The sequence below is a fragment of the Orycteropus afer genome, unplaced genomic scaffold, assembly GCF_000298275.1.
Source record: "Orycteropus afer afer isolate SDZICR_OR568_19922 unplaced genomic scaffold, OryAfe1.0 scaffold00257, whole genome shotgun sequence".
Lineage (NCBI taxonomy): Eukaryota > Metazoa > Chordata > Mammalia > Tubulidentata > Orycteropodidae > Orycteropus > Orycteropus afer.
In genome coordinates, this window is record NW_006921844.1 from 2,732,642 (window position 1) to 2,743,450 (window position 10,809).

The 10,809-nt window shown below is 40.1% G+C and overlaps 1 protein-coding gene across 1 annotated transcript in view; it reads left to right on the plus strand.

Moving 5' to 3' along the window:
• EBF1 (EBF transcription factor 1) overlaps positions 1 to 10,809 on the plus strand; it is a 506,142-nt gene that overhangs the window by 353,400 nt on the left and 141,933 nt on the right. The gene's annotated exons all lie outside the window — the stretch shown is intronic.

The following is a 10,809-nucleotide window of genomic DNA, read 5'->3' on the forward strand; positions in this document are numbered from 1 at the left end:
TGGGGTAAAATAACATTAGTCTTGGGAATCCTGGCTAATCAGTGGTGCCTTTGAGAGGACTGGAAGAAACCAGATAAAATTTTGAATCAAGGAAACTGAATGCCACTCAGGAGCCGTGGGCTGGATTGAGTGCATGTCTGAATTTTTCTGTACTCCATGAGTATGTAACATATCCATCCACCCACCCATCCATCCATGCATCCGTCCACGCATCCATGCATCCATGCATCCATCCATCCATCCATCCATCCACCAATCCAAGAAAGAGTGATGGAGATTCTGTTGGATACCAATCACCGTACTACGCTTTCTCCAATCTCCTCAAATAGAACTCTTAACCCATTTCCCCCACTGCACTTTCCAGTTAGCTACATTGGCATGATTATTTTAAAAATATATCCCCACAAATTACCACCCAGTTGCCTTATTTTTCCATGGGCCATGAGCTGTCCATGATATAACTCATAAGGCAGAAATCTCCCTTGTCTGGCAGCATTCCAATTTAAGAAGCATACCACTATCATCATTTTTTTTTTGCCTTATTTATTATTATTTTTTCTGTGCCCAAGAAATACACAAAGTGTACTTTTTATTAATTATCCAGATGTAACACTCTTTAGAAGGGATTCTTCGTCACATCTAGTTTTACAGTCTTCTTAAAGTAAACCATCATCTTTCAAAGGCTGCTTCTTTATGGTTTCATTATTACGGAGATGGATGGATATTACTTTTTGCAGGAGGCTATTTGAAACACCTGCTCATGATCACATTCCTAGTTCTATTTCTGTATTTAAAATTATTCTGATACCCACTTTACAGTAATGTTGCCTTTCTAATACCCTTGCAGTCATTTAAGGCATTGTATGACTAGAGGTATTTAAGTGAAAGGATGAAGAAAAATATAAGATAAATACTTAGTGTGCACAATTTGAAGAATATTGGCTTAAAAACCAGAAGTTCTGTTTGTGCCTGTGGCTAGTTAATTACAATAGTGACTGTCCTATTGGGCAGACTCGACTGTCAGTTTGAAATCTGGAACATGGTAGGCGAATCATTTTCATTGGTTGGAATTGCTACTTTAACATAGTTGCACTGTGCTCCAAGTGTAGACCACACCCGGCTCCTACTGCTGCTCTTGGGAAGTCCCAGAGGGAGCATCTGACATCTTGCAAATGATCCTTAAAAAAAAAAAAAAAAGCCCAAAACCTAAAACAGCAAAACAACCTGTTAGAAAGGATATCTCCATGGGACAGAGGTCACTAGCATTATTTCTCAGTGCAATGTTCGGGAAAGACTTGAAATAGGTGCCAGGAAATCAAGATTCAACTCTTAGTTTCACCTCTGGTCTCTTTGTGTGACCTTGGATAACTTATCTCACCTTTTGGGATCTTTAGTTTCCTTGGTACAATGAAGGTGATGATCTGTAGGGTGTAAAAATAATCTGCACTTTGGGTGGGGGATAGGTAATGTAAATAAGGGAAATGGCCTGGGTGGAGTTGGGGAGCTGGCCAAGTACATGCTCTGCTGCCCCTCAGCCCAGCCAGAGGGGGAAGGAGAGCCTAGTGAGACCAGATGTTCCAGTTTGGCAAGCATTAAAAGTCTACTCATTCTTATTTGTTGGTAACTAATTACATAATTCTAAACACTGAAGGGAAGAGGGGAAAAAAAAAAGAGCACATGGGAATAATGCAGTCATAGGCTAACAGTTTGACACCCCTGAATTAAAGTCTCTAAACTTCCAGCTTAAAATTCTTGCTTCTATGAGTATGTATTAATATTTCAGTTGGGATATCATATTATTCTAAATTTTAAAGACAACTTTTTTTTTCTATATATAGTTTACTAGTGCACAAAATGTCCATGTAATTTATTATTCACTATAATGGTGACATTGAGCTGTGTATACATGGTTCACCTTCCTTGGGGACCTGAATGCTCTATTTCCTCCTGCTAGAAGGCCTTGCTTTCCCCAAAGCCTTACTTCACTTTTTTCCAGCAGAATGAAAGGGTAAACACATTCTGGTCCTTAGTAATGACAATAACATAGAAATCCGCTTCTCTGCAGAATGAATCAACCAACCACACATAACCACCCACTCATTTAGACACTTCAAGCTGATACATAAATATCTGCTCAGCAAAGGGTGACTTTTGAGCTCTTTCAGATGTGATGTGTGGGAGTGGACTGAGATATTAATTCGTGTTGATTTTGGGATATGGTAATACTTTATCTTGCCATTAAAAATCCTATCCTATTTGAAAACACTCTGTTTAAGACAAAAAAAGAAAACCAACCCTCTTTCCACATTTTCTGTCTCTCCACTCTCCCATCTCCATCTCAAACGGCTACTGCACAGTGAGACTGAAAAGTATTTCTACCGTTTGAGACCTATAGAAGTCTGTTCTCCGCCCCCCCCCCCCAATCCTGGGCTTTTTACCATCTCATTTAGAGGTAGCCTGAATTATTTTGAGCTATCCTGCACATCTCTATTTATATCCTGCTTGCCAGACAATTGGAGAAACGTTGCCTTTCGTGGCTCATCTCTCTGCACATAAGTGGAAACAGAGATCATGGTTTACATTCAGCACTGTCTCCCCTGTGTGACCCATGGACCCACAGACCCCTGTGCTCAAATAACTGTTCCTGTTTTCCAAGCAGGAGAATTGACTAAGGCAAATTTATTTCATAGAATCTTGTGTGGTCCAAAGACAGTGAATCTCAGCACGCTTTAGCGCATGGTAATTGCTCCCCTCCGTCATGTTTTTCTTCATTCATAAATACTGAGATTTTCTTTGGTTGGATATGTATGGGAGAGTTTAGGCTAGAGAGGTTGCTTCTTAAAGTGGTAGCTCAATGGTAGATGTGCAGTGGGAGAAAGGCGCCTTGATGACATGGTTGTTAAGCAACCAAATGGTTGACAGTTCTAACCCATCAGCCACTCCGCAGGAGAAAGATGCGGCTGTCTGCTTCCATAAAGATTACAGCCTTAGAAACCCTAAAAGGCAGTTCTTCTCTGTCTTACAGGGTCATGATGAGTTGTAATCAACTCAGTGACAATGAGTTTGGTTTTGACAGTGAAAGAAAGAAGCAATCTCATGTCAGAATGGAACTAGCTCTAGGGTTCTAGTCTGGGGGAAAAAAACAAAATAACAAGCCTAGATTGGGGCTGTTGTTGTTGTTTTTGTTGTTAGGTGCCATTGAGTCCATTCTGAATTGATGTGACCGAGTAGAACAGCCCATAGGGGTTTCTAGGCTGTGATCTTTACTGAAGTAGATTGCCAGGTCTTTTCTCTTGAAGAGCCACTGGGTGGGTTTGAACTGTCAGCCTTCTGGTTCACAGCCTAGCACTTAACCATCAAGCCTCCAGGGGTGCTTAAAAGAGCTGAATTGTTGCCACCCGTGGTAATGTAAAGCTGTAGCTAGTAAGCTTTCCATGTCTCCCTGTCATTTGGGCAAAATCATGAGAACTCTGCTAGGCATCTTCAAAGGGCTTGGGGAGTGTTGTTGTTGTCCTTGTTGTTCGCCTGAGTTTCTGGTTGTGTTTACTTCAACATAAGGCTAGTTGTGGCATCAGTTTCTCTATTTCTTTTCCCCCTGTGGCAAAATGCAGTGGCCTCACAATGCGAGAGTATGGAGACCCTGTCAGCTTGCATGTGCTAACACTTTATTATCTAATGATCTAATATGCAACAAGGCAGAGTGCCGGTGCTCATCATTCTGACATAGAATGGTGGGAGAAGTGACTAAATTACTTTATGTACCATTAGCGCTAGCAGCAATGGTGAACTCACCGGCAGCATTTATGCAAATGCCTGTGAATACACTCTGGTGGCTTTGTCAGGAAGCTGGCTGACAAGCAGTTTAAATGCTCTTTTTTTTTTTTTTAGGGGACATTTTCTTATTTTGGCATGCATGTGTTTTTCTCCTGTCCTCCCTTCTGCTTCCCTTCCCTCTCCCCTTTTTGGACAGTGACAGTACTTGCCTCCTCCATGATCACTGAGGGAACAAGACTTATAAGAACTTAACATTAACAAGTGTCCTTTCCAGGAATGGAGGTACAGGCTCCACTGTGGTGTTCTTCAGATTTATTTATTTTCTTTTTAGTTGTGATGAATTTGTAAAACTTTCATCTGTACTTAGAAATGGATGGAACTATAAACTAAGAGTTTTTTAAATATGAACTTTTTAATGTTTATGAGTTTTGACTTGAGATTCTACTTACTTCCTTGGCTCAAATATAGATGCTTTTAAAACACTTCCTCTTTTTTTTTTTTTAATGGAAGATAATTGAAACTTAAGTTTTGGAGCATCAGAAATGAACGAATTCAATTTCCCTTGAAAGTCTTATGAAGATTGAGACGTGAAATATAAATGTGCCAGGATCCCCAAGCAAAACAGATCAAAACAAAAGTAGAGTTTGGTCAAACTAACTATATTTTGGAGACTTCAGAGTGGTGATGGAAATCTTGGGCCTATCTCCTAGCTGTCATTACAGCTTCAGAGGGATCAGGTTTACACCACCACCACCAGTTCCTTCTGACCTTTCAGTGGTAGTGTCCCTCTCCAGCTGTCCCTGACAATATGGTGTTATTCTTGCTCCTTAGCATTTGACCTTCTTTAATCCTTTTGCTCCAGACAGAAGCAGTTTTTGCTTCTGTTGGTTGCCCCTGGGTATCTGGCCCCACTGACTCCCTGGGACCAGCTGCATTGAAATTTGTTGTTTGATGGACATGTGGAGAAAGATAGTTCAAGCTTGGGAAGACTGCTCCAAATGGTGAGATAGTGTGGAGCTTCAAAGAGAAATGAGAGGCCCCTTTCTTTTCTCCTGTGTATGATAAGGCCTAAGAATTGGCTAGTAACTACTGGTTGCATCTAGTAGAGGGAGGATCAGGCTGTCTGGCTGGGGAACTGAGCGCCAGTTCTGACTCTGCCTTGAACTAGCTGTGCGACACTGGGTAAGTCACTTTGCTTCTCTAGGCCTCAGCCTTTGTATGTATTAAATGAGAGGGATTGGGTCACCTCTAAATCTCCTTTTAACATGCTTTATTCTGTGGTGCTCTGAACGGAGCCACTGGCATGTGACTCAATCAACACCTCTTTCAGGAAGTGCCCTTTGAGAAACAGGGCTTAACAGGACAGAGAAATTCACTGACTGTTTTGAATATAGCCCCTCTTTTAGATCTCCTGCCAAGGAATAAGGTACCAATAAGGTGGACTTTAAATCATTAATTCCTTCTCATTCATTCATATTGAGCATCCACGACATGCCAAATACTAAGTGGGGTGTAGTAGCACAAAGCTGCTACATTCCCTGTCTTCATGGAATTTATGATCTAAATAGAGAAAAAAGCTATTAAACAAAATTTGCCAGGTTTAAGTAATTAAAGTTGTACAACCAAAGGAACCGGAAAGGAATAGGAAGTAGTGAACATCTACTTCACTAGGCATCAGGGAACATCTGCTCTGAAAAAAATGACATTTATGCCAAAACCTAAAAGATGAATACTTTTTTACCAGGCAAAGGGAACAGCAGAAAGTTTCCAGGCAGAAGGAACAGTGTTTTTTTGAGCTGTTTTAAGCTGTTTTGTTTAGGTGAGTTTAAGGAACAAAAAGGAAATAGGAATGGATTTTATTGTTCCCAGGCAAAGGGAGAGGGGCAGGAGATGAAGTTGGGGTAGTTTCTAATGCCAGAGCATGCAGGCCCATGTGAGCTGGTCAGGCTGTGGTCTTGGTGGCAATTGTAAAAATCCAAGCAGGGCTTTGATGAACTCAGTTTCAATTACATGGGCTCCTAGTGTCTCATGAAAGCCCGGGGCAAGATCACTCTGAGTTGGTTATAACTCTGCCCTTGCCTGTTGGACTTTAGAAGCTCACCAGGGAATTGGCTGTGGCTTGGAGCTGATTACTCCCCATTCTATCAATAACTACAGTATTCAATATAGGGAGAAAGTCAAACATTTTGAGAGTTCTTTTTCCAAATGGGTTTTGCTTATGGATTTGCTTTTTTTAAAAAAAAATTTATGAGGAGCTTAGAAATTTCCCTATTGCTTCTCTGAACTAGTGGAGATCCTTACCTTTTTTCAGCTCGTTACAATGGAGGACCACTGTTTATTTGACCTATGCAATGTATGTTACTTATCCATCCCAACAAAACTAAAATTGAATAAGTAAAAATGAGCTAAAAATAACAGTGGAAACATATGCTCCCAAGTTTATCTCTCCCCTACCACCATGAGCAATGAATAAATCACAGCTTATGTTGAGTGAAGAGTCAGAGAAGTATGGAGGTCGTCTAGTCCACTTGTCCTCATTTTCTAGAGAAGGGAATGAAAGCCTAGAGATGGTATGTGGCCTGGCTACCTTCACAGGGTTGTTGTAAGCTACCATCAAGCTGGCAATACACAGTGACCTTATGTATAACAGAATGAAATGATGCTTGGTCCTGCCATATATTCGAGTGCCTTTTAAACTGGGGGCTGGGAGTGGGCTCATCTTTTAGCACTGTATCGGGCAGTATTCTGTTGTGATTCATAGAGTTCTCATTCGCTAATTTTTGGAAACAGATCACCAGGTCTTTCTTCCTAGTCTGACTTAGTCTGGAAGCTCTGCTGAAGCCTATCCACCATGTGTGACCCTGCTGGTATTCGAAATACCAGCAGCATAGCCTCCAGCATCATGGCAGCATTCAAGCTACAATAGTAAGACAAACTGACAGATGAGTGATAGTCACATAAATAATTTATGTCAAAATCCATTTAGCACTCTTCCCATTAGCCCATGGTATTCTGGCGATTAGGTGTGAACTTCATGATTGCACAACTTCGTGGTCCCTAGGAACACAAGATGTCAGAGGACTTGGAGTCTCCCCACAGCATTCTTGGCATGCAGGCCTTTACCTTTAGGTCGATGTAGGCTTGCCTCTGGTCTCATTTTTTTCCCATTCTGGGACTCTGAGGCTCAGGAGAAGAATGTCTGTAAAATCACTTCAGCTTCCTGACAGAAATGTACATCCTAGATACAAGGGCAGAGGATGAATGACCTAGAGCGTCACACTTAGGTGATACCCCTTAATGTGGCTGATTTCCATGCAAAAATCCCAGCCAGGCCCATAAGGCCGGAGTGTGTTAGTAAAGGTTCCAGGTAAGTAGAAAAATCTTGGTGTCATCTTTTGTTACTGAGGATTGCATTCTACACCTTATCAATTGATTTTCCTACTTGGAAAAGAAGACAAGAACAGAACATTAGGGTTAAGAATATTCAGTTGTGTCGTAGCATGTTGTTGTTGTTGTGTGCCGTCGAGTAGGCTTTGACTCACAGTGACCCCTCCTTGGGTTGCCGAGGCAGTTTCACTATGGAAGTAGATCGCCCAACCTTTCTTCTGAGGAGTGGCTGGTGGGTTTGAACCGCCAGCCTTCTGGTTAGCAGTCAAGTGCCTCAGGCACTACGCTACCAGAGCTCCATTGTGATATTCAAGCAGCATATTAGGCTTTTTCTTTGAGCAGTCAGGAAGATATCTTTTATCTTCTCTTGCAATATAAAGAACACAGCAAGCAGTCAAGATAACCAACAAGGATTTAAGTAAAGACTGATTTTCTGTGTTTCCCCTGAGTAATTCATAAAGCAGATAACACCAGAAATCCTAACACTGGGGACTTAGTAGCCAGCAAGATTTCAGGATCAGGTAGACTAAAGAGTTCATGAGCAACAAGTAACTGCTAATGAAGATAATTTTTGTTATCCTTATTTGAAAACAACATAACCAACAGCACTGCTAAGACATGAGAAATCATGCTCAGACTTTACTGCCATGCTTGATGGCGACCAGGCCAGGTAGTAATATTTTTTTATTATTATTACTACTATTATGTACAGCTATTGCTGTTACAGCTTTGTTATATTTGAACTATCAGAAGCTAACATTTATAGAGAATTTGCTACGTATCAACACTGAGGTGAGCATTTTACATATATCATCTCATTAAATCATCCAGCAAATCTGACGAGATACAGCAATAACTATCCTCATTTTATAGGTCAGAAAACTGAAGTTTAGAGAAGGGCGGTAATTCACCCAACACCATAGCACTAATTAGAGTCAGACCAGGCACTTGACCTTTGGTCTACCTAACCACATAGCTCTGAATAGTAGTAGTACTAAGAATAATTATTTAGGAAGCACTGGGTTTCTATTTATGGTGATGGAGAATTTGACAATGATTATAAGGAGCTCTGGTAGCACAGACCCTAAGGCTGCTAACCAGAAGTTTGGTGATTCAAACCCACTAGCCATTCTGGGGAAGCAACACTGGGCAATCTATTTCTGTAAAGATTTACTGCATTGGAAACCCAATGGAGGTCGCAATGAGTCAGAATTGACTCCATGGCAGGGGTTTGATTTTGGTATGGTTATCAGTGATGTTTGCTTGCACAACAAATTATTAATGTAGTTGACATCTTTGTATTGTACATGTGAAAAACATTGAATTGACAAATGTTCTGTTACATGTATTTTTACAACAATAAAAAAAAAATAATGAAAATAAACATCCATTGAGCTCTTACTATGCCAGTAATGTAGTTTTATAGACACCCCATTGCAAACATGTAGAAATTGAAGCTAAAAAGAAAGAAAATATCTTGTCTAGAGTTTCAGAGCAACTAAGTAGTAGATCTGGGATTCAAACTCAGAAAGCCTGATTCCAGAGTCTGTGCTCTTAACTACTGCTCTTATATGTATATGTGAATTCTCTCCATCTCCTATCTCATTGTTCTTAATTTGTCTCAAAACAAGTAAGGCAATTGTGCTGGTATCTTAGAGTGACCTTTCAAAAGTTAGCACAGAGCATATATATATACTTACATATATATATATATTTTTTTCATTTTTCCTAAAGGGATATATTATGTGTATTTATCTTATAGTTTATTTTCTTTCAGTAATCTGTTTTTCCCATGACAATAACACATTCTGCTAATCAAATAAAGAAAATGCTGATTTTATTTGTTGACTGATACATTTTCCATGGGACTGGCAAGATAAGAAGGAGGCTGGTAATATTTTATTTATTTGCAAGGATATTCTAACTCATCTCCCTAGAAATCATTTGTTAACCATATGGACTCACTGGCATGTATACAAAGTAGGGAAAAAGGAGACCATGAGAGAAGAGTTAAATGTCTATTCTGATGCTCACAGTATCTTTGTTGGAATGCTAAAGGATTACTAAACGTCTTGCTGGAAATAACATGGAAAACTGATACTGATTTAAGGAGCCTATTTCTTATATGAGTGCCTTGATAAACCTGTAAACATGAGAAATTCCAATACTTGGTGTTTTGTCTGACTTAATAATAAGTGAACAACATCTGTTATTTTAATAAGCATATGTTTGTGTGTTGGTGGTGGGGTTGCTTTATGCTTAAAATTTGGACAGAAATGGCAGAGCTTTAGTTAAGCCTAATTCTCTCTTGTATTCGGTTACAAAGGCATCAAAATTCCAATTGTATTTGTTTGCATAATTGGTTATCCCAAACCAGAGTCCTCTCTGTGCACACTCAGCATAAGAGATACCCTCACTTGATAATTTCTGAGTCCAAAAAGCAGAGGGTTCAGGTAATATAGTATACAAATAGAAGCTTCTATATATTGTTAATAAACTCTCCTCAAGATAAGATTTTAGAAAAGTACCAGGATTTGAGTTTTTTGTTTGAACATTTTCAAAGTTATATAAGCAGAAATTAAAAAAAAAAAAAAAAAAAATTGCAACCTCATATTTTGTTGTTGTTGTTGTTGTTATGTGCCATCGAGTCGGACCCGACTCATAGCGACCCCTGCTTGGGTTTCCGAGGCAGTATCACTATGGAAGTAGATTGCCCCATCTTCCTTCCAAGGAGTGGCTGGTGGGTTTGAACCGCCAGCGTTCTGGTTAGCAGTCAAGTGCCTTAGCCACTATGCAACCTCATATGGGTGCTTTAATGTCTCTTGACCTTGATTTAAGGAGCTCTGGTTGGTGCAGTAGTTAAAGCATTCAGCTCCTAACCAAAAGGTTGGTGGTTCAAACCCACCAGCCACTCCATGGGAGACCAATGAGGCAGTCTGCTTGCGTAAAGATTCACAGCCTTGGAAAGCCTATGGGGGAAGTTCTACCCTATCTTATAGAGTCACTATACGTTGGAATCAACTCTCTGGCAGTGGGTTTTTTGGTTTGATTTGGGCCTCAGTTTCCTCATTAGTTAAGGGGACCTCTGTAGAACCCTTGGAGCTCTGACCATTTGTTATTTGAATGCAGCTGATTCTATGAGAGGTTCTCTTATCTTCCAAGAAGCTACCCACACACAGCCTTGGTGAGTGGCCACCACAATGCCAAGGTGATGGTCATTCCACAAGACAGACCAAAAGCCAATTGTCTGCCATCTTGGGTAGCTCTGCACAAGATTGACATGGGTCCAGGAGGCCTGGCAGGGCAACAGATGTGGTGTACGCAGCCACTTGTTTCTTAGGTAACTCTTGACATTTCTTCAACTGAGAAGGTGTCATATATAATCCAATTGACAGGGATGAGTTAGCTTTTAGACCAGTGCTTTCCATGCAGAATGTGAGATGATTTTAGGTGATGAGGAAAAACACTAAAACAACTTTTTAAAATAGTTACATGCTTATATTAATGCAAAACCAGAAATAAAACTTAGCATACCAAAGTCATGATCTCACAGCTATTATTATTTAGGGCAAAGCTAAATTGAAAGAAAAAGTAAGTCGATCCGAATGAAAAATAACAAGTAAATAATATTACGTAAATAATAGTGTA